The sequence below is a fragment of the Lipotes vexillifer genome, unplaced genomic scaffold (assembly GCF_000442215.2).
Source record: "Lipotes vexillifer unplaced genomic scaffold, Lipotes_vexillifer_v1.1 scaffold567, whole genome shotgun sequence".
NCBI classification, from domain to species: domain Eukaryota; kingdom Metazoa; phylum Chordata; class Mammalia; order Artiodactyla; family Lipotidae; genus Lipotes; species Lipotes vexillifer.
In genome coordinates, this window is record NW_006776652.1 from 1,084,568 (window position 1) to 1,103,457 (window position 18,890).

Below are 18,890 nucleotides of genomic sequence, written 5' to 3' on the forward strand. Positions count from 1 at the left end.
ACACTGTTGAAAGAAATTAAAGATGATACAAACAGATGGAGAGAGGTACCATGTTCTTGGATTGGAATAATCAATATTGGGAAAATGACTATACTACCCAAAGCAATCTACAGATTCAATGCAATCCCTATCAAATTACCAATGGCATTCTTTACAGAGCTAGAACAAAAAAATCTTAAAATTTGTATGGAGACACAAAAGACCCTGAATAGCTAAAGCAGTCTTGAGGGAAAAAAACAGAGCTGGAGGAATCAGACTCCCTGACTTCAGACTATACTACAAAGCCAAGACAATATGGTACTGGCACAAAAACAGAAATATAGATCAATGAAACAGGATAGAAAGCCCAGAGATAAACTCACGCACCTATGGTCAACTAATCTATGACAAAGGAGGCAAGGATATACAATGGAGAAAAGACAGTCTCTTCAATAAGTGGTGCTGGGAAAACTGGACAGCTACATGTAAAAGAATGAAATTAGAACATGCCTTAACACCATACACAAAAATAAACTCAAAATGGATTAGAGACCTAACTGTAAGACCAGACACTGTAAAACTCTTCGAGGAAAACATAGGAAGAAGACTCTTTGACATAAATCACAGCAAGATATTTTTTGACCCACCTCCTAGAGTAATGGAAATAAAAACAAAAATAAACAAATGGGACCTAATGAAACTTAAAAGCTTTTGCAAAGCAAAGGAAACTACAAAGAAGACGAAAAGACAACCTTCAGAATGGGGGAAAATATTTGTAAATGAATCAATGGGCAAAGGATTAATCTCCAAAGTATATAAACAGCTCATGCAGCTCAATATTAAAAAGAAAACAACCCAATCCAAAAATGGGCCAAAGACCTAAATAGACATTTCTCCAAAGAAGACATACAGATGGCCAAGAAGCACATGAAAAGCTGCTCAACATCACTAATTATTAGAGAAATGCAAATCAAAACTACAACTGAGGTATCACCTCACACCAGTGAGAATGGGCATCATTAGAAAAATCGACAAACAACAAATGCTGGAGAGGGTGTGGAGAAAAGGGAACCCTCTTGCACTGTTGGTGGGAATGTAAATTGATACAGCCACTATGGAGAACAGTATGGAGGTTCCTTAAAAAAACTAAAAATAGAATTACCATATGACCCAGCAATCCCACTACTGGGCATATACCCAGAGAAAACCATAATTCAAAAAGACACATGCACCCCAATGTTCATTGCAGCACTATTTACAATAGCCAGGTCATGGAAGCAACCTAAATGCCCATCGACAGATGAATGGATAAAGAAGATGTGGTATATATATATACAATCGAATATTACTTAGCCATAAAAAGGAACAAAACTGGGTCATTTGTAGAGACGTGGATGATTCTAGAGACTGTCATACAGAGTGAAGTAATTCAGAAAGAGGAAAAACAAATATCGTACATTAACGTATATATGTGGAACCCAGAAAAATGGTACAGATGAACCGGTTTGCAGGGCAGAAAAAGAGACACAGATGTAGAGAAAAAAACATATGGACACAGGGCTTCCCTGGTGGCGCAGTGGTTGAGAGTCCGCCTGCCGATGCAGGAGACGCGGGTTCGTGCCCCGTTTCGGGAAGATCCCACATGCTGCGGAGCGGCTGGGCCCGTGAGCCATGGCCACTGAGCCTGCGCGTCCGGAGCCTGTGCTCCGCAAATGGGAGAGGCCATGACAGTGAGAGGCCCGCATAACGCAAGAAAAAAAAAAAAAAAAAAAAAAAGGGGGAAAAGTGGCGGGGGAGCGGGGCTGGTGTGATGAGTTGGGAGATTGGGATTGATACACAGACACTAATATGTATAAAATGGATAACTAATAAGAACCTGCTGTATAAAAAAATAAATAAGATTCTAAAATTCAAAAAAAATAAAATAAAAGAGTAGAATACATGTATATGTATAACTGATTCACTTTGCAGTACACCTGAAACTAACGCAACACTGTAAATCAACTCTAATAAAAATTTTAAAAAAGGAAAGAAATTTTAGAATTGCATGTATGTGACTTACAACATACTTCCATTAGCCAGCACTGCCGTATACAACCTCACTTCCTACTCATTCCCCCTATTCACTTACTCCCTTCCAGCCACACTGGCCTCCTTACTCTTCCTGGAGCATGCCTATCATGACCCGACCTCTGGGCCTTTGCACTTGCTGATTTCTGCCTGGAAAGCTCTCTCCCACCCCCATGACCACACAGCTCCCTTCCTCAACTTCTTTCAGGTCTCTGCTCAATGTTACCTTATCTGTGAGTCCTTCCTGACCACCCTACACATAATAACAAGTCACTCCCTTCACCCCCTACTCTGATCTCTTTTCCCCAGATTACACATCACCATCTGCCATCGTATACACTTATTTAGTCATTTGTATTTTTCTACCAAATATAAGCTCCATGAAAGCAGGGGATTTTTCAGTTGTACTCACTGCTGATTTCATAGGTGCCAGTGTCTGGTACATAGTGAATGCTGTATCCGTACTTGATGAGTGAAAAAAATAAATGTATTTAGTACAGTATCTAGTTCATAATAAGTGTTCAAAAAATGTTGGCTAATATTATTAAGGAAGCCAAAAATGACACAGGGCCAGCAACATCAGTCAGTACAAGACCAGGTGCAGTCAAGCATCGATGTGGGGTCCAGCCCAGAAGTGTTCAGAAGTGAAACTAGGGGGGCGATCATCGAAGACTGAACCATCACCCCAATACCCTACCCAGACAACAACAGCCCTATGAAGGCAGAAAGAGAAAAGTTCCCTACCTTCTTGTAAAAATAAAAGGGGAATTAGGGCAGAAAGGGAATCAAGGTTCATTTTCCTACCCATTCAATTAACAAATCTTTGAGGGTCCACCGTGTGCCAGGCACTTCCCCAGACATGTGGCTGGGGCCAAGGCTGAGGTGATGCTGATGTGCTGGGGAGGTCAGGACACTGCCTGTAGGAGCCAAGGGGAAAGCATCCTGCCCAGACCAGGGGGTCCCAGAAGCAGCAACAGCTCTCCTGCAACCTACATGATGAGGGAGAGGAAGCAAAAAGAGTGGAAAGGGGGTCCCAGGCAGAGAGAAAAGCAGCAAGGTCAGAGGCTGGAAGGAGCCCACAGCAATCCAGCGTGCCTGGAGATGCAGCCTGGAAGAGGGACCACGAGAGACAATGCTGGGGAGCCATGCAAGAGCTTTCAGCCATGGGGCAGGGTGGGGGGCAAGTCTCTGAGCAGCTGCCAAGCCACTCTGCCCGGGCCAGGCGAGGCCCCAAGGACGCCTGTCTACACGAAGGCTATTCTGGGCACCACTTCCATGGGAGGGCTCTCCCGGACCAGCCAGGGTGTTCTGTCCCATTCAGTGCACCTGTCAGGATGCTGGCTGGTGGAAGCGAACAGTCAAGCAGCCTGGGGCTGAGGTGGAGGACAGCAAGGACATGAGGGGCCCCAGAGAGGAGCAGGGTGACAACCGCCAATGAACAGCAGCTAATTTAGGCCCACGGCGGCTCTCAGGTTCCCAGGTGCACCTTCCGGCTCCCCTCAGTATGTTCCCGAGCCAATGTGGTATAATTACAGCCTCAGCGGCTTCCATTTGGAGCTTGAATAGTGAAAGCTTTTGCTAAGGGGGTGGGAAATGTACACCCCTGGGCCAAAACTTGGTAAATTTCCTAGGAAATACACACACACACACACACACACACACACACACACACACACACACACACACACACAAAGGGTGGCGAAAGTAACAGCAATTGCCTAGTTACCAGGAAGATGCCCCTTCTGATCCTTCCGGAGTGGGTAGAGAGGCCAGTGGGCCGACGATGGGGCCCCGCTCCAGCGTGGAGAAAAGCCCAGGACTGGCCTGCTCTGGCTCCCCCGGTAAGTGAGGAAGCCCGTGCTGGGGCATGTAGGCCTGGGGCAGCCTCTTCCCAGCTGATCCACTGCCTCTGCATCTGCACTAAGGCGCCTGTCCCACTAAGGCGCCTCTCCCTCGGGTCCAGAAGGCTTTATTATCCTTTTCAAGAGTCCCCACTGGGGAGGAAGAAGGATGTGCAGGATTGAAAACACCAGCCCAGTGTGGGTCGCAGCCCCTGAACTAAAATATCCAAACAGCAGGGAGGCCCAACACCACCCTGCCCCATCCCTACACAGACCACACAGGACCTCTGAGGGATTCAGGAGCAAGGAATTCCTCCCAGGCCTGGGCCAGCCCGCTCTCCAGGCCTGCTGAGAAGAGCGCAGATGGGCCAAGGAGTAAATGGTAACAACTGCTCGAAGGAGAGGGAGGTGGGATTTAACCGTGCTTGGCACTTCCCAAAACCTCTGTGGACTCATCCTCCCAGCTCCAGCCCCTGGGGACAAGGAGGGGCCAGCTGTAGAGGGACTGCCTCACCCCAGCCAAGCTTCACCCACCTCCCCGCTTCCCTCCTGGGGTGCCGCCCCAAGCCAATGACCATCTGTCTTTAAATCTTCAAAATGATATCCTTGAATATTTTCTTTTATAGAGCTAGGTTTACCAAACCGCAGTCACCTGGGTACCACCTATATCGTTTTGGCCATGTTACCAGTACCACCTGTGCCAATATTTAATTAATTTTTTCTTTAAATCCCTTAATTCTTATATTAAATGAAATGTTTAAATTTCCTCAACAGACTCACTTTTTAAATTTTTCAATACCTACCTAGATTTGTCCTGGATGATAACATCCATGTTAGTTCTGAATTTTTCCAAGACGTGTTAAAATGCACTACTATTCAAATTCAAATATTTATTCCTATGCCCATCTCCCATTCTGGCAATGGTGTGCATGCCCTTGAAGGGAAGTAACTGATTTAGACGTGAAGTTCTTAAACTTTGGTGCATTTGTGACTCGCTCGAACTGCCTGTTAGCCACAGATGCTCAGTCCCAGCCAGACCCTCCCAGTCGAGAGCTCTGTGGCTGGCACCCAGGAATCTGGATTTCACAAGCTCCCCATGATTCTGAGGGTGCCTTCCAAAGCTGGAGAACCAGAGGCTCAGAGGAGAAGCAGAGGTGCCCCTGGCCTGGTCCCCCAACACGCACACACCCCATCCAGCCCACAATCAATCGACCAAGCCCATCCTCAGCAGAAGGGAGTTGATGGGCCTATGCTGTCACCAGAGCAGGTCCCCTGGGGGCTTCACTACCCCACCGCCCGCCCCGAACTGAGAGGCCCATCAAGGTAGACCTTCCAACCAGAAAGCAGTCCTTTCCCCGGAGGAGCAAAAATAAGATGCTCACCTTTCCACAAGGCTTCCAAAGCAATAGGACTTGAATTTTTCATCTCTTCCTTCTGGCCTTCCAGGAAACTGCCACGCTTGTCCCTTGTCCCTAATCCTGCTTCTGGCCATGTCCACCCTCAAGCTGACCCTGGGCCCCTAGGCCATGCTCTGCAGCTTGGCCACTAAAGTGGAAGTCAGAAACCTGGGCCCTAATTCTGTCTCTATCTCTCCCAAGTGTGTGAAACCCCCAACAAAGACTGACCCTCTCTGGGTCTCATTTCCTCACCTGAAAAATGACAAGTTTTGTTTTTTTGTAATAAATTTATTTATTTTATTTATTTATTTTTGGCTACGTTGGGTCTTCATTGCTACGCACGGGCTTTCTCTAGTTGTGGCGAGCGGGGGCTACTCTTCATTGTGGTGTGCAGGCTTCTCATTGCAGTAGCTTGTCTTGTTGCAGAGCACGGGCTCTAGGCACGTGGGCTTCAGTAGTTGTGGCACGTGGGCTCAGTAGTTGTGGCTCATGGGCTCCAGAGCACAGGCTCAGCAGTTGTGGCACGTGGGCTCAGTAGTTGTGGCACGTGGGCTCTAGAGCACAGGCTCAGTAGTTGCGGCACACAGGCTTAGTTGCTCCACGGCACGTGGGATCTTCCTGGACCAGGGCTCGAACCCGTGTCCCCTGCATTGGCAGGCGGATTCTTAACCACTGCGCCACCAGCGAAGCCCAAAATGACAGGTTTTGAACTATACGGCTTTCTAGGAAGTTCTGTGACTCTCCTGTCTACTCCCATCCCCCCACACGCCACTGCAGGACTCTGCGAGCTGGAGGGAATAAGGGAGCTCCCCTGTCCCACCCTGCAAACTCAACAGCGCGTGTGCACATCTCAACACACACACACACACCAGGGCTCACAAGGCACAGCTCCACATCCCGGTCAGTCAAACAGCTGTCAGCCAACAGCTGTTTTCACGTGCTGACCACATGCCCCAGAAATCCAGCCGTGAGCTGAAAAGACGGAGTCCCTGCTCTCCAGGGGCTTTTATTCTATTGAGAGGAAGACTGGTAATAAACACATGAACAAATAAATAAGGCAATTTAAAGCGCTATGAAGAAAATCAAACAAGCAGAATTCAGAAGAGAACGCGGGATGAGGGAGGGCCTGTCCTAGGAGGTGACATCCAAGCTGAGAAAGAATGAAGGGCAGAAGTGAAACATGCAACAACAACAAAAAAAAAATCCAAGGAAGGGAATCCCAAGCAAAAGGAAGAGCAGGTACAGAGGTCCTGAGACAGACATGAGCTCGGTGTGTTTATAGGCAAAAGGAAGGGAAAGTGGCTGGAGTTTCCGAAACGAAATGAAAGTTAGAGGGAGAGGAAGCCAGAGGGACAGTCAGCAGAGATCATGTGGGACCTTGCAGAGCAGGGTAAGAACTTCAGATTTTATTCTAAGATGCAAAGCACTTAGAGGGTTTTAAGGATGGGAGTCACCCGACCTCATGTACTTTGGCTGACAGATGGAAGACCGAGCTCCCATGAAGGGGAGGGGGCTAAAAAGGAGACCAGTTACAGGCTGTTGCCGTAGGAGGCTTGGGGAGAATGGTGACTGCAAAGATGTCAAAAAACAAGCGTATTCTGCATATAATTTAGAGATAAAGCCAACAGGATGGGCTGGATACTGAATGGGAAGAAGGAGGGAAATCACAGAAAATGCCTAGGTTTTTGGCCTGAGCACCCAGTGGATGGTGGAATCGTTTTATGAAACAGGAAAAACTTAGAGAGAAGAAGGAGGGGCAGAACAGAATGTTTTCAACTGAAGTTTGAGATGCCTGTGAGATGTCCACACGGACATGTTGAAAGGCAAGAGGATAAATGAGTCTGGAGTTCAGAAAAGAGGTCTGAGCTAGTGATAAAACTGCGCATGACTGACATTGGAGGCTATTTAAAGCCACATAACTACATGAGGTAGCTGAGGTTGAGGATGAAAATGAAGAGGAAGTGGGTCAGGACAGAGCTCCAGGTGCCATCATTTAGTGGAGATTGGGGAGGAGCGGACCATGAGGTGATGGACAATCTGGAGATGTTGGTGTCATGGAAACCAAGACAAGAGTTTCAAAAAGGAGGACAGTCAACTGAGTCCAGATATTTAGGGGCACAAGGGTGAGCAGAGAGGCACTCAACAATGAGATGTAGACTAAACAAACTCTAAACAGGGCTGGATGGAAGGCGGGAAGGGTGAGGAGGAAGAGGGAGGGGCAAGGAGAAGAGATTCCACGTGGGGGCCCCATCTTCCCTGCTGGGTTGCAGCCACCCTGACCATTACCTCCATGCTTCTTGCCCTATGGGGCCACCCATGACCAGCTCTCCCTCAAGATTCATTAACTTTTACAACAGTCAATTACTGAGCACCCACTACATGTGGAACACTGCTGGAGAAATGAACGAAACTGACAAAACTCCTCTCTTTCTAGAGCTTACATTCCGGTGTGAACATGAGACTATAATCAAGTTAACAAACGGAAACTTTCCCTTTGGCCTGAGGCTTACCCTGCAGGCTTCACGAGCATCCCTGCCCATCCTGCTTGGGGCTGTGCTGGTGCTTAAGAGCAGGGACTCCCAGCCATGTCTAGGGAGTTAGAGGACCCGGCTGGGCCACTGACTAGCAGAGCAAGCGTGCACAGGTAACGCAACCTCTTTCAGCCTCATTTTACTCACCTGCAAAATGAAGATACAACACCCATCCTGCCTACACACAGGACTGCACTAAAGATTACACGGGATAATGTGGACACAAATGCCACAAGCGGTTTCCAGCCCATAGCACATGTGCAATAAATGTTTGTTTAAGAATGTGGTCCCTGCTGTCGGTGGGAATGTAAATTGGTGCAGCCACTGTGGAAAATAGTATGGAGGTTTCTCAAAAAATTAAAAATAGAACTACCATATGATCCAGCAATTCCACCCCTGGGTATACATCCAAAAAAAAAGTAAAAACGCTAATTCAAAAAGATATATGTACCAATGTTCATAGCAGCATTGTTTATAATTTCCAAGATATGGAAGCAACCTAAGTGTCCGACATATGAGTGGCTAAAGAAGATGTGGTGTGTGTGTGTGTGTGTGTGTGTGTGTGTGTGTGTATACATACATACATACATACATACATACAATGGAATACTACTCAGCCATAAAAAAGAATGAAATTTTGCCATTTGCAGTAACATGGATGGACTTGGAGGACATTAAGCCAAGTGAAATAAGTCAGACAGAGAAAGACAAACACTGTATAATATCACTTATATGTGGAATCTTAAAAATACAGCCAACTATGAATATAACAAATAAGCAGACTCACAGATACAGAGAACAAACTAGTGGTTATGGGGGGGGAGGGGCAATAGAAGGATAGGGGAGTGAAAGGTACAAACTGTTGTGTATAAGATAGGCTCAAGGGCTTCCCTGGTGGCGCAGTGGTTGAGAGTCCGCCTGCCGATACAGGGGACATGGGTTCATGCCCCGGTCCCAGATGATCCCACACGCCACGGAGTGGCTGGACCCGTGAGCCATGGCCACTGAGCCTGCGCGTCCGGAGCCTGTGCTCCACAACGGGAGAGGCCACAACAGTGAGAGGCCCGCGTACCGAAAAAAAAAAAAAAAAAAAGATAGGCTCAAGAATGTATTGTACAACATGAGGAATATAGCCAATATTATATAATAACTGTAAATGGAAAGTAACCTTTAAAATTTGTACAAAAAATTATTTTTATTTTTTTAAAAGAATGTGTTCCCTGGCTAGAAAAACCCTCCTCTCCATCTCTCCATTTTCACGCGGCCCTGCTAGAATTGGCCTGTCCCACGTGCCTGTCACTCCAGCCACGCGCATCACATACAAGAGCCAAAAGGGTTCCCAGTCTCCCTGTCGGTGAGCAAGAGAAGGGCTTCAGAGCTCCCTCTGCTTATCCAAGAAGCCTAAGAGAGCAGGACCTCAAAGATCTTTCTCACTTCTGGGCCCCTGCACCACCAGGAGCTGTGGCTGGTGGCCGGGAGCCCCACACCATCCAGCATGAAGTGAAAGCTGAACTTCCCCGAGAGATGACCGGCCAAGCCCAAAATGCCCTCCTGCCAGGGTTCTGCTGTCACTCAAGGCCCATGGACCCAGTGGGAGCCCAGCCCTTATCCCCACTGCTCTGGTGCCCGCCCTCCTCAAACCGGCCCCAGCAGTCTTAGTCCAGGTTCCCTAACGTCCTCAACTTTCTGTCAGAACTTTCCCCTCACCTCCACCCCACATAGCACATGGCCACCCCAGCGCTCTCTGGAGCCCCTGCATTTTTGGAAGCAGGCCAACTCACCAAAAGTCAATTTGATGAATGGCAAATTCACTGCAAATCAATTCAAAGAAACTCAGTTGCTGGACTTCCCTGGTGGCGCAGTGGTTGAGAGTCCACCTGCCGATGCAGGGGACACGGGTTCGTGCCCCGGTCCGGGAAGATCCCACATGCCGCGGAGCGGCTGGGCCCGTGAGCCATGGCCGCTGAGCCTGCGCGTCCGGAGCCTGTGCTCCGCAACGGGAGAGGCCACAGCAGTGAGAGGCCCGCGTACCGCAAAAATAAAAATAAAAAATAAATTGCTTTTGAATATCATTTTATATTTTGACAAATTTTAAGCACTGTCAGAATTTTCTCCAATTCTGCAAAAGGCATATGCATCTTGATTTTGTGTTTCTAGCAATTAAAAATTAAAACTTCATTCAGTATTTCACGTTTGAAGGGACTTTGTAAGCCACTTTTGAAGGCTCTCTGTCCTTTTAAATATAGTCTTGGCGTGATTTTTTTTTTTTTAATATTTAAGATTTTTACCATTCTCATACCAATTCCCACAATGGCTTATCAGCTTTAATTCTGAATTTATAACAATTAAAAACCAAAATTGAGGCATTTCATATTGATGTGGTTCACCTTAATCCTTTGTCAGCCTTTTGTGTGTGTGTGTGATGAATAAAGGTAGGACTGGCAGCACCAATCGTAAGCTAAATTTTTTTACTGATTACGAAATATACTTTATTGCTCTAAGAAGTCTACATCAACTCCTGATGCTTAAATTCCAAAAAACTGAATATATCTTAAAATACAGCAATGAAGACCATTTGCAACAATCTTCAGAAGCCATGAAAACCATTCACATGTGAATTTCTAAAAGCTTTACAAATGATGAAAAGAAACAAGTTTTGGCAGATTCATAAATCCGGTAAAATCAGAGATTTGGTCATTTAGCACACTGATTTTGGAAGAAGTGACCATTGGGCAGCTCCGGGCCCAGAGGTGATGGGAGTCCTGCTTCCTCTGCGGGGTCATTTCTGGGCCATTTCTCCTCCTGTGGGACTCCTGACACCAGTCCACCCCCTACTCCTCCTTGGCACTGACATCTACGGACCCCATCATTCCCCACTGCCCTCTCTCAAGAATGATCTCTCAACAGAAAAACACACAGCAGATGAAGGAGCAAGATAAAAATGCACCAGACCTAACAAATGAAGAGGAAATAGGCAGTCTACCTGAAAAAGAATTCAGAATAATGATAGTAAAGATGATCCAAAATCTTGGAAATAGAATGGACAAAATGCAAGAAACAGTTAACAAGGACCTAGAAGAAATAAAGATGAAACAAACAATGATGAACAACACAATAAATGAAATGAAAAATACTCTAGATGGGATCAATAGCAGAATAAATGAGGCAGAAGAACGGATAAGTGACCTGGAAGATAAAATAGTGGAAATAACTACTGCAGAGCAGAATAAAGAAAAAAGAATGAAAAGAACTGAGGACAGTCTCAGAGACCTCTGGGACAACATTAAACGCACCAACATTCGAATTATAGGGGTTCCAGAAGAAGAAGAGAAAAAGAAAGGGACTGAGAAAATATTTGAAGAGATTATAGTTGAAAACTTCCCTAATATGGGAAAGGAAATAGTTAATCAAGTCCAGGAAGCACAGAGAGTCCCATACAGGATAAATTCAAGGAGAAATACGCCAAGACACATATTAATCAAACTGTCAAAAACTAAATACAAAGAAAGCATATTAAAAGCAGCAAGGGAAAAACAACAAATAACACACAAGGGAATCCCCATAAGGTTAACAGCTGATCTCTCAGCAGAAACTCTACAAGCCAGAAGGGAGTGGCAGGACATACTGAAAGTGATGAAGGAGAAAAACCTGCAACCAAGATTACTCTACCCAGCAAGGATCTCATTCAGATTTGATGGAGAAATTAAAACCTTTACAGACAAGCAAAAGCTGAGAGAGTTCAGCACCACCAAACCAGCTTTACGACAAATGCTAAAGGAACTTCTCTAGACAAAACCACAAGAGAAGGAAAAGGCCTATAATAACAAACCCAAAACAATTTAGAAAACGGGAATAGGAACATACGTATCGATAATTACTTTAAATGTAAATGGACTAAATGCTCCCACTAAAAGACACAGATTGGCTGAATGGATACAAAAACAAGACCCATATATATGCTGTCTACAAGAGACCCACTTCAGACCTAGAGACACATACAGACTGAAAGTAAGGGGATGGAAAAAGATATTCCATGCAAATGGAAACCAAAAGAAAGCTGGAGTAGCAATTCTCATATCAGACAAAATAGACTTTAAAATAAGGACTATCAGAAGAGACAAAGAAGGACACTACATAATGATTAAGGGATCGATCCAAGAAGAAGATATAACAATTGTAAATATTTATGCACCCAACATAGGAGCACCTCAATACATAAGGCAAAAACTAGCAGCCATAAAAGGGGAAATCGACAGTAACACATTCATAGTAGGGGACTTCAACACCCCACTTTCACCAATGGACAGATCATCCAAAATGAAAATAAATAAGGAAACACAAGCTTTAAATGATACATTAAACAGGATGGACTTAATTGATATTTATAGGACACTCCATCCAAAAACAACAGAATACACATTTTTCTCAAGTGCTCATGGAACATTCTCCAGGATAGATGATATCTTGGGTCACAAATCAAGCCTTGGTAAATTTAAGAAAATTGAAATTGTATCAAGTATCTTTTCCGACCACAACACCATGAGACTAGATATCAATTACAGGAAAAGATCTGTGAAAAATACAAACACATGGAGGCTAAACAATACACTACTCAACAATGAAGTGATCACTGAAGAAATCAAAGAGGAAATAAAAAAATACCTAGAAACAAATGACAATGGAGACACAACGACCCAAAACCCATGGGATGCAGCAAAAGCAGTTCTAAGAGGGAAGTCTATAGCAATACAAGCCCACCTTAAGAAGCAGGAAACATCTCGAATAAACAACCTAACCTTGCACCTCAAGCAATTAGAGAAAGAAGAACAAAAAAACCCCAGAGTTAGCAGAAGGAAAGAAATCATAAAAATCAGATCAGAAATAAATGAAAAAGAAATGAAGGAAACAATAGCAAAGATCAATAAAACTAAAAGCTGGTTCTTTGAGAAGATAAACAAAATTGATAAACCATTAGCCAGACTCATCAAGAAAAAAAGGGAGAAGACTCAAATCAATAGAATTAGAAATGAAAAAGGAGAAGTAACAACTGACACTGCAGAAATAAAAAAAATCATGAGGGATTACTACAAGCAACTCTATGCCAATAAAATGGACAATCTGGAAGAAATGGACAAATTCTTAGAAATGCACAAACTGCCAAGACTGAATCAGGAAGAAATAGAAAATATGAACAGACCAATCACAAGCACTGAAATTGAAACTGTGATTAAAAATCTTCCAACAAACAAAAGCCCAGGACCAGATGGCTTCACAGGCGAATTCTATCAAACATTTAGAGAAGAGCTAACACCTATCCTTCTCAAACTCTTCCAAAATATAGCAGAGGGAGGAACACTCCCAAACTCATTCTACGAGGCCACCATCACCTTGATACCAAAACCAGACAAGGATGTCACAAAGAAAGAAAACTACAGGCCAATATCACTGATGAACATAGATGCAAAAATCCTCAACAAAATACTAGCAAACAGAATCCAACAGCACATTAAAAGGATCATACACCATGATCAAGTGGGGTTTATTCCAGGAATGCAAGGATTCTTCAATATACGCAAATCTATCAATGTGATTAACCATATTAACAAATTGAAGGAGAAAAACCATATGATCATCTCAATAGATGCAGAGAAAGCTTTTGACAAAATTCAACACCCATTTATGATAAAAACCCTGCAGAAAGTAGGTGTAGAGGGAACTTTCCTCAATATAATAAAGGCCGTATATGACAAGCCCACAGCCAACATCATCCTCAATGGCGAAAAACTGAAAGCATTTCCACTAAGGTCAGGAACAAGACAAGGTTGCCCACTCTCACCACTCTTATTCAACATAGTTTTGGAAGTTTTAGCCACAGCAATCAGAGAAGAAAAGGAAATAAAAGGAATCCAAATCGGAAAAGAAGAAGTAAAGCTGTCACTGTTTGCAGATGACATGATACTATACATAGAGAATCCTAAAGATGCTACCAGAAAACTACTAGAGCTAATCAATGAATTTGGTAAAGTAGCAGGATACAAAATTAATGCACAGAAATCTCTGGCATTCCTATATACTAATGATGAAAAATCTGAAAGTGAAATCAAGAAAACACTCCCATTTACCATTGCAACAAAAAGAATAAAATATCTAGGAATAAACCTACCTAAGGAGACAAAAGACCTGTATGCAGAAAATTATAAGACACTGATGAAAGAAATTAAAGATGATACAAACAGATGGAGAGATATACCATGTTCTTGGATTGGAAGAATCAACATTGTGAAAATGACTCTACTACCCAAAGCAATCTATAGATTCAATGCAATCCCTATCAAACTACCACTGGCATTTTTCACAGAACTAGAACAAAAAATTTCACAATTTGTATGGAAACACAAAAGACCCCGAATAGCCAAAGCAATCTTGAGAACAAAAAATGGAGCTGGAGGAATCAGGCTGCCTGACTTCAGACTATACTACAAAGCTACAGTAATCAAGACAGTATGGTACTGGCACAAAAACAGAAAGATAGATCAATGGAATAGGATAGAAAGCCCAGAGATAAACCCCCGCACATATGGACACCTTATCTTCGACAAAGGTGGCAGGAATATACTGTGGAGAAAGGAAAGCCTCTTCAATAAGAGGTGCTGGGAAAACTGGACAGGTATACGTAAAAGAATGAGATTAGATCACTCTCTAACACCATACACAAAAATAAGCTCAAAATGGATTAAACACCTAAATGTAAGGCCAGAAACTATCAAACTCTTAGAGGAAAACATAGGCAGAACACTCTATGACATAAATCACAGCAAGATCCTTCTTGACCCATCTCCTAGAGTAATGGAGATAAAAACAAAAATAAACAAATGGGACCTAATGAAACTTCAAAGCTTTTGCACAGCAAAGGAAACCATAAACAAGACCAAAAGACAGCCCTCAGAATGGGAGAAAATATTTGCAAATGAATCAACTGACAAAGGATTAATCTCTAAAATTTACAGGCAGCTCATGCAGCTCAATAACAAAAAAATAAACAACCCAATCCAAAAATGGGCAGAAGACCTAAATAGACATTTCTCCAAAGAAGATATACAGACTGCCAACAAACACATGAAAGAATGCTCAACATCATTAATCATTAGAGAAATGCAAATCAAAACTACAATGAGATATCATCTCACACCAGTCAGAATGGCCATCATCAAAAAATCTAGAAACAATAAATGCTGGAGAGGGTGTGGAGAAAAGGGAACACTCTTGCACTGCTGGTGGGAATGTGAATTGGTTCAGCCACTATGGAGAACAGTATGGAGGTTCCTTAAAAAACTACAAATAGAACTACCATATGACCCAGCAATCCCACTACTAGGTATATACCCTGAGGAAACCATAATTCAGAAAGAGTCATGTACCAAAATGTTCATTGCAGCTCTATTTACAATAGCCCGGAGATGGAAACAACCTAAGTGCCCATCGTCGGATGAATGGATAAAGAAGATGTGGCACATATATACAATGGAATATTACTCAGCCATAAAAAGAAACGAAATTGAGCTATTTGTAATGAGGTGGATAGACCTAGAGTCTGTCATACAGAGTGAAGTAAGTCAGAAAGAGAAGGACAAATACCGTATGCTAACACATATATATGGAATTTAAGAAAAAAAAATGTTATGAAGAACCTAGGGGTAAAACAGGAATAAAGACACAGACCTACTGGAGAACGGACTTGAGGATATGGGGAGGGGGAAGGGTGAGCTGTGATAGGGCGAGAGAGAGACATGGACATATATATACTAACAAACGTAAGGTAGATAGCCAGTGGGAGGCAGCCGCGTGGCACAGGGATACCGGCTCGGTGCTTTGTGGCTGCCTGGAGGTGTGGGATAGGGAGGGTGGGAGGGAGGGAGACGAAGAGGGAGGAGATGTGGGAACATGTGTGTATGTTTAGCTGATTCACTCTGTTATAGAGCAGAAACTAACACACCACTGTAAAGCAATTATACCACAATAAAGATGTTAAAAAAAAAAAAAAGAATGATCTCCCATCGAGCTCACTCTCCCCCCTTCCTGCTCTTCCCAAGCATCCTTCCCAGGGGCTCCCCCTCCACACTCACCTCCCTGCCTGTGGAGCTCCCCTCCCCGCCCCCCACTAGGCTCCCCTTTCCTCACTGGCCCTGGTCTCAGCCTCCTTTGCTAGCGCTTCCTCTCTGCGTGAAGAGCCCCAGCCTCCCTCTCTGTCTATACTCTCCCTAGGTGACCTCATGGCTCCACGGCTGTACATACCATCTACATGCTAACAATTCTCAACCTGTATATCAACCCTGACCTCTCCCAGGGCTCCAGGCTTACATCCGACTGCCTACCTGGCATTTCCAGGTGGAGGTCTAACCAGCATCTCAACACCCACGTGGTTGAAAGAGAACGAGAACGCTGGAGCTCAGCTCCCACCCCCAACCTGCTCCTTCCCTTATCTTCTCCATCCTAGTAAACAGTGGCACCATTGTGTTCAAGCCTAAATTAGCAGGGTCATCCTTAACTCCAGCTCCACAACAGATCCCAGCTCCTCATGTCCTCTCCTCTCCTGCCGTCATAGGACGTGGACCACTGCCACAGTTCTTAGCCACTCTGCCGGCCCCTGATCCGCTCCCCCTCAGCACAAGAGCAATCTTTTCCAAAGCATAAATCACACAGTGCTACTCTAGTATCTAAAATCCTCAAAGGTTTCTCATTACTCTTAAAAAGAAACGCAAACTCCTTAACTCGCCTGCAGCATCTCAGGGATCTGGCCCCTGCCTGCCTCTGTGGCCACCTCCCAAATCATCACCTCCACCTCATCACTGTCCCAGCCTGTGGCCTTCCCTAAGCCCCGCCCTCCACCACCCGCATCCCCACCTAAGGGCCTTTCCCCAGCTGTTCCCTCTGCCATTCCCAGGCCTTCCCAGGGCTGGATACTTTGGCATTTCCAATCCAGAGTAGCCACCAGGCACCTCTGCCCATCATGCTATTTTAATCCTTGCTTAGCATTCATCACTATCTTACTTTTTATTTTTGAGTATTTGTTGGTTTGTTTGGTTTTTCTGTCTTAGGCTAATCGAACGTAAGCTCCACGAGAGCAACAAGACTCCTCTGTCTTGTCCACTGAGGTATCCTCAGCACCTAGATCAGGGGATGGCATGCAAGGGATGCTTCGTGAATCTGAGGGATGGACTCACACACACGCCGTTTCTGCAGAGAGAGAACCTAAGTGTCCAGAGTCCAATGACATAACCTCCAGACTGTAGGAGGCCGAGAAACACACACATAAGGTTCAGTCTGCTAATTTTTGTTGATCAGGAGAAGGATGGCCTTCCATCCCTCAGTATTCACCCCTGACCACTGTTCCCAGGGCTTCGCTAAGAGGTCAGAAAGAGGCCGAGGGCAGTGCTTGTTCCCCAAGGGAAGGGCCACACATACCCCACTTTCCCACTCAGGCCTCTCCACCCCTGCCTCCTTCCCCTCCTTCCCTCTCCACATGCAGAAGGAGGCCACTGCCAAAAACCCATAAACACACATCACCCGACACACACACACACACCACACACACACACACACACACACCACACATCACCCCACACACACACATAACACTCCACACACACATACACACACCACACACACACATACATACCACCCATGTGCGTACCACACACACTTATACTCCCCACCTACACACATGCACACTTGACCCCATTCAGATCTGTTCCTTTCTCTACACACTCATGGGCTTAAAAGAACACATTGACAGAAAGAGAAAAATAAATACCGTATGCTAACACATATAAATGGAATCTAAAAAAAAATGGTTTTGAAGAACCTAGGGGCAGGACAGGAATAAAGACGCAGACATAGAGAATGGACTTCAGGACACGGGGAGGGGGAAGGGTAAGCTGGGATGAAGTGAGAGAGTGGCATGGACATATATACACTACCAAATGTAAAACAGATAGCTAGTGGGAAGCAGCCCCATAGCACAGGGAGATCAGCTCGGTGCTTTGTGACCACCTAGAGGAGTGGGATAGGGAGGGTGGGAGGGAGACGCAAGAGGGAGGGGAGATATATGTATATGTATAGCTGATTCACTTTGTTATACAGCAGAATCTAACACACCATTGTAAAGCAATTATACTCAAATAAAGATGTTAAAAAAAAAAAAAAGAACACGTTGACAGATCGGTTGGGAGGAGCATTCCCAGAACACTTACTCAAATCCTACCTTCCACCCAGATAAATAAGGTGAGCATGGCTCAGGGTAAGCCAGGAGGAGCATGCCTGGGACAGGGCGGGGGTTGGGTGGGGCCGGGGTGGGGTGGGCGGACCAGAGCCCTGCAGAGCCACCTCAGGAGCCATGAAAGAGCTGGCAGACCCAGCCCAGAACTGCCCACACACACACATAGACCCCCGCTGCTGGCAGAGCCTGTCTATCCGCCCAAGGGGAAGCAAGTAGGTGCCCCTAGAAGATGCTATTTTTTTTCTTTGTTTTTCTTTTTTTTTTTTTTACATATTTATTGGAGTATAATTGCTTTACAATGGTGTGTTAGTTTCTACTTTATAACAAAGTGAATCAGTTATACGTATACATATGTTCCCATATCTCTTCCCACGCAAGAGGGAAGATGCTATTTGAAGGGAACCAGAAATACCTTTCCCCCCCACCCCGGCAAGACCTCACCCCAACCGTGGCACCTGAACTTCTACCATTAAAAAGTCTCTCTTTGGGGTTAAATTTTGTTCTCTCCTGGTTGTTGTTGTTGTTTTTAATCGCAATTTCTTCCTTGGACATGAAAACAACCAAACGTGAAGCCACCGACACTCTGCTCGCGCCGTCTGCGGGAGCCTGGGGAGGGGGGCACGGAGAAGAGGAAATGAAAGGGAAGAGGGGGAAGCGCTTGGCGCCCCTGATGGAGCAACTGGCATCCTCCTGTGGGTCCCAACTGCTGACCAGCGCGGCCAGGGCCACGGGTCACCTGGCCCGCCCTCCCCACTTCTCCCTGTTCCCATAGTCCCTCCCCGCCGCCCCCCCCCCC

The 18,890-nt window shown here is 45.1% G+C and overlaps 1 protein-coding gene across 3 annotated transcripts in view; it reads right to left on the bottom strand.

Moving 5' to 3' along the window:
* Positions 1-18,890, bottom strand: part of GFRA2 (GDNF family receptor alpha 2) — a 105,483-nt gene that overhangs the window by 66,349 nt on the left and 20,244 nt on the right. The gene's annotated exons all lie outside the window — the stretch shown is intronic.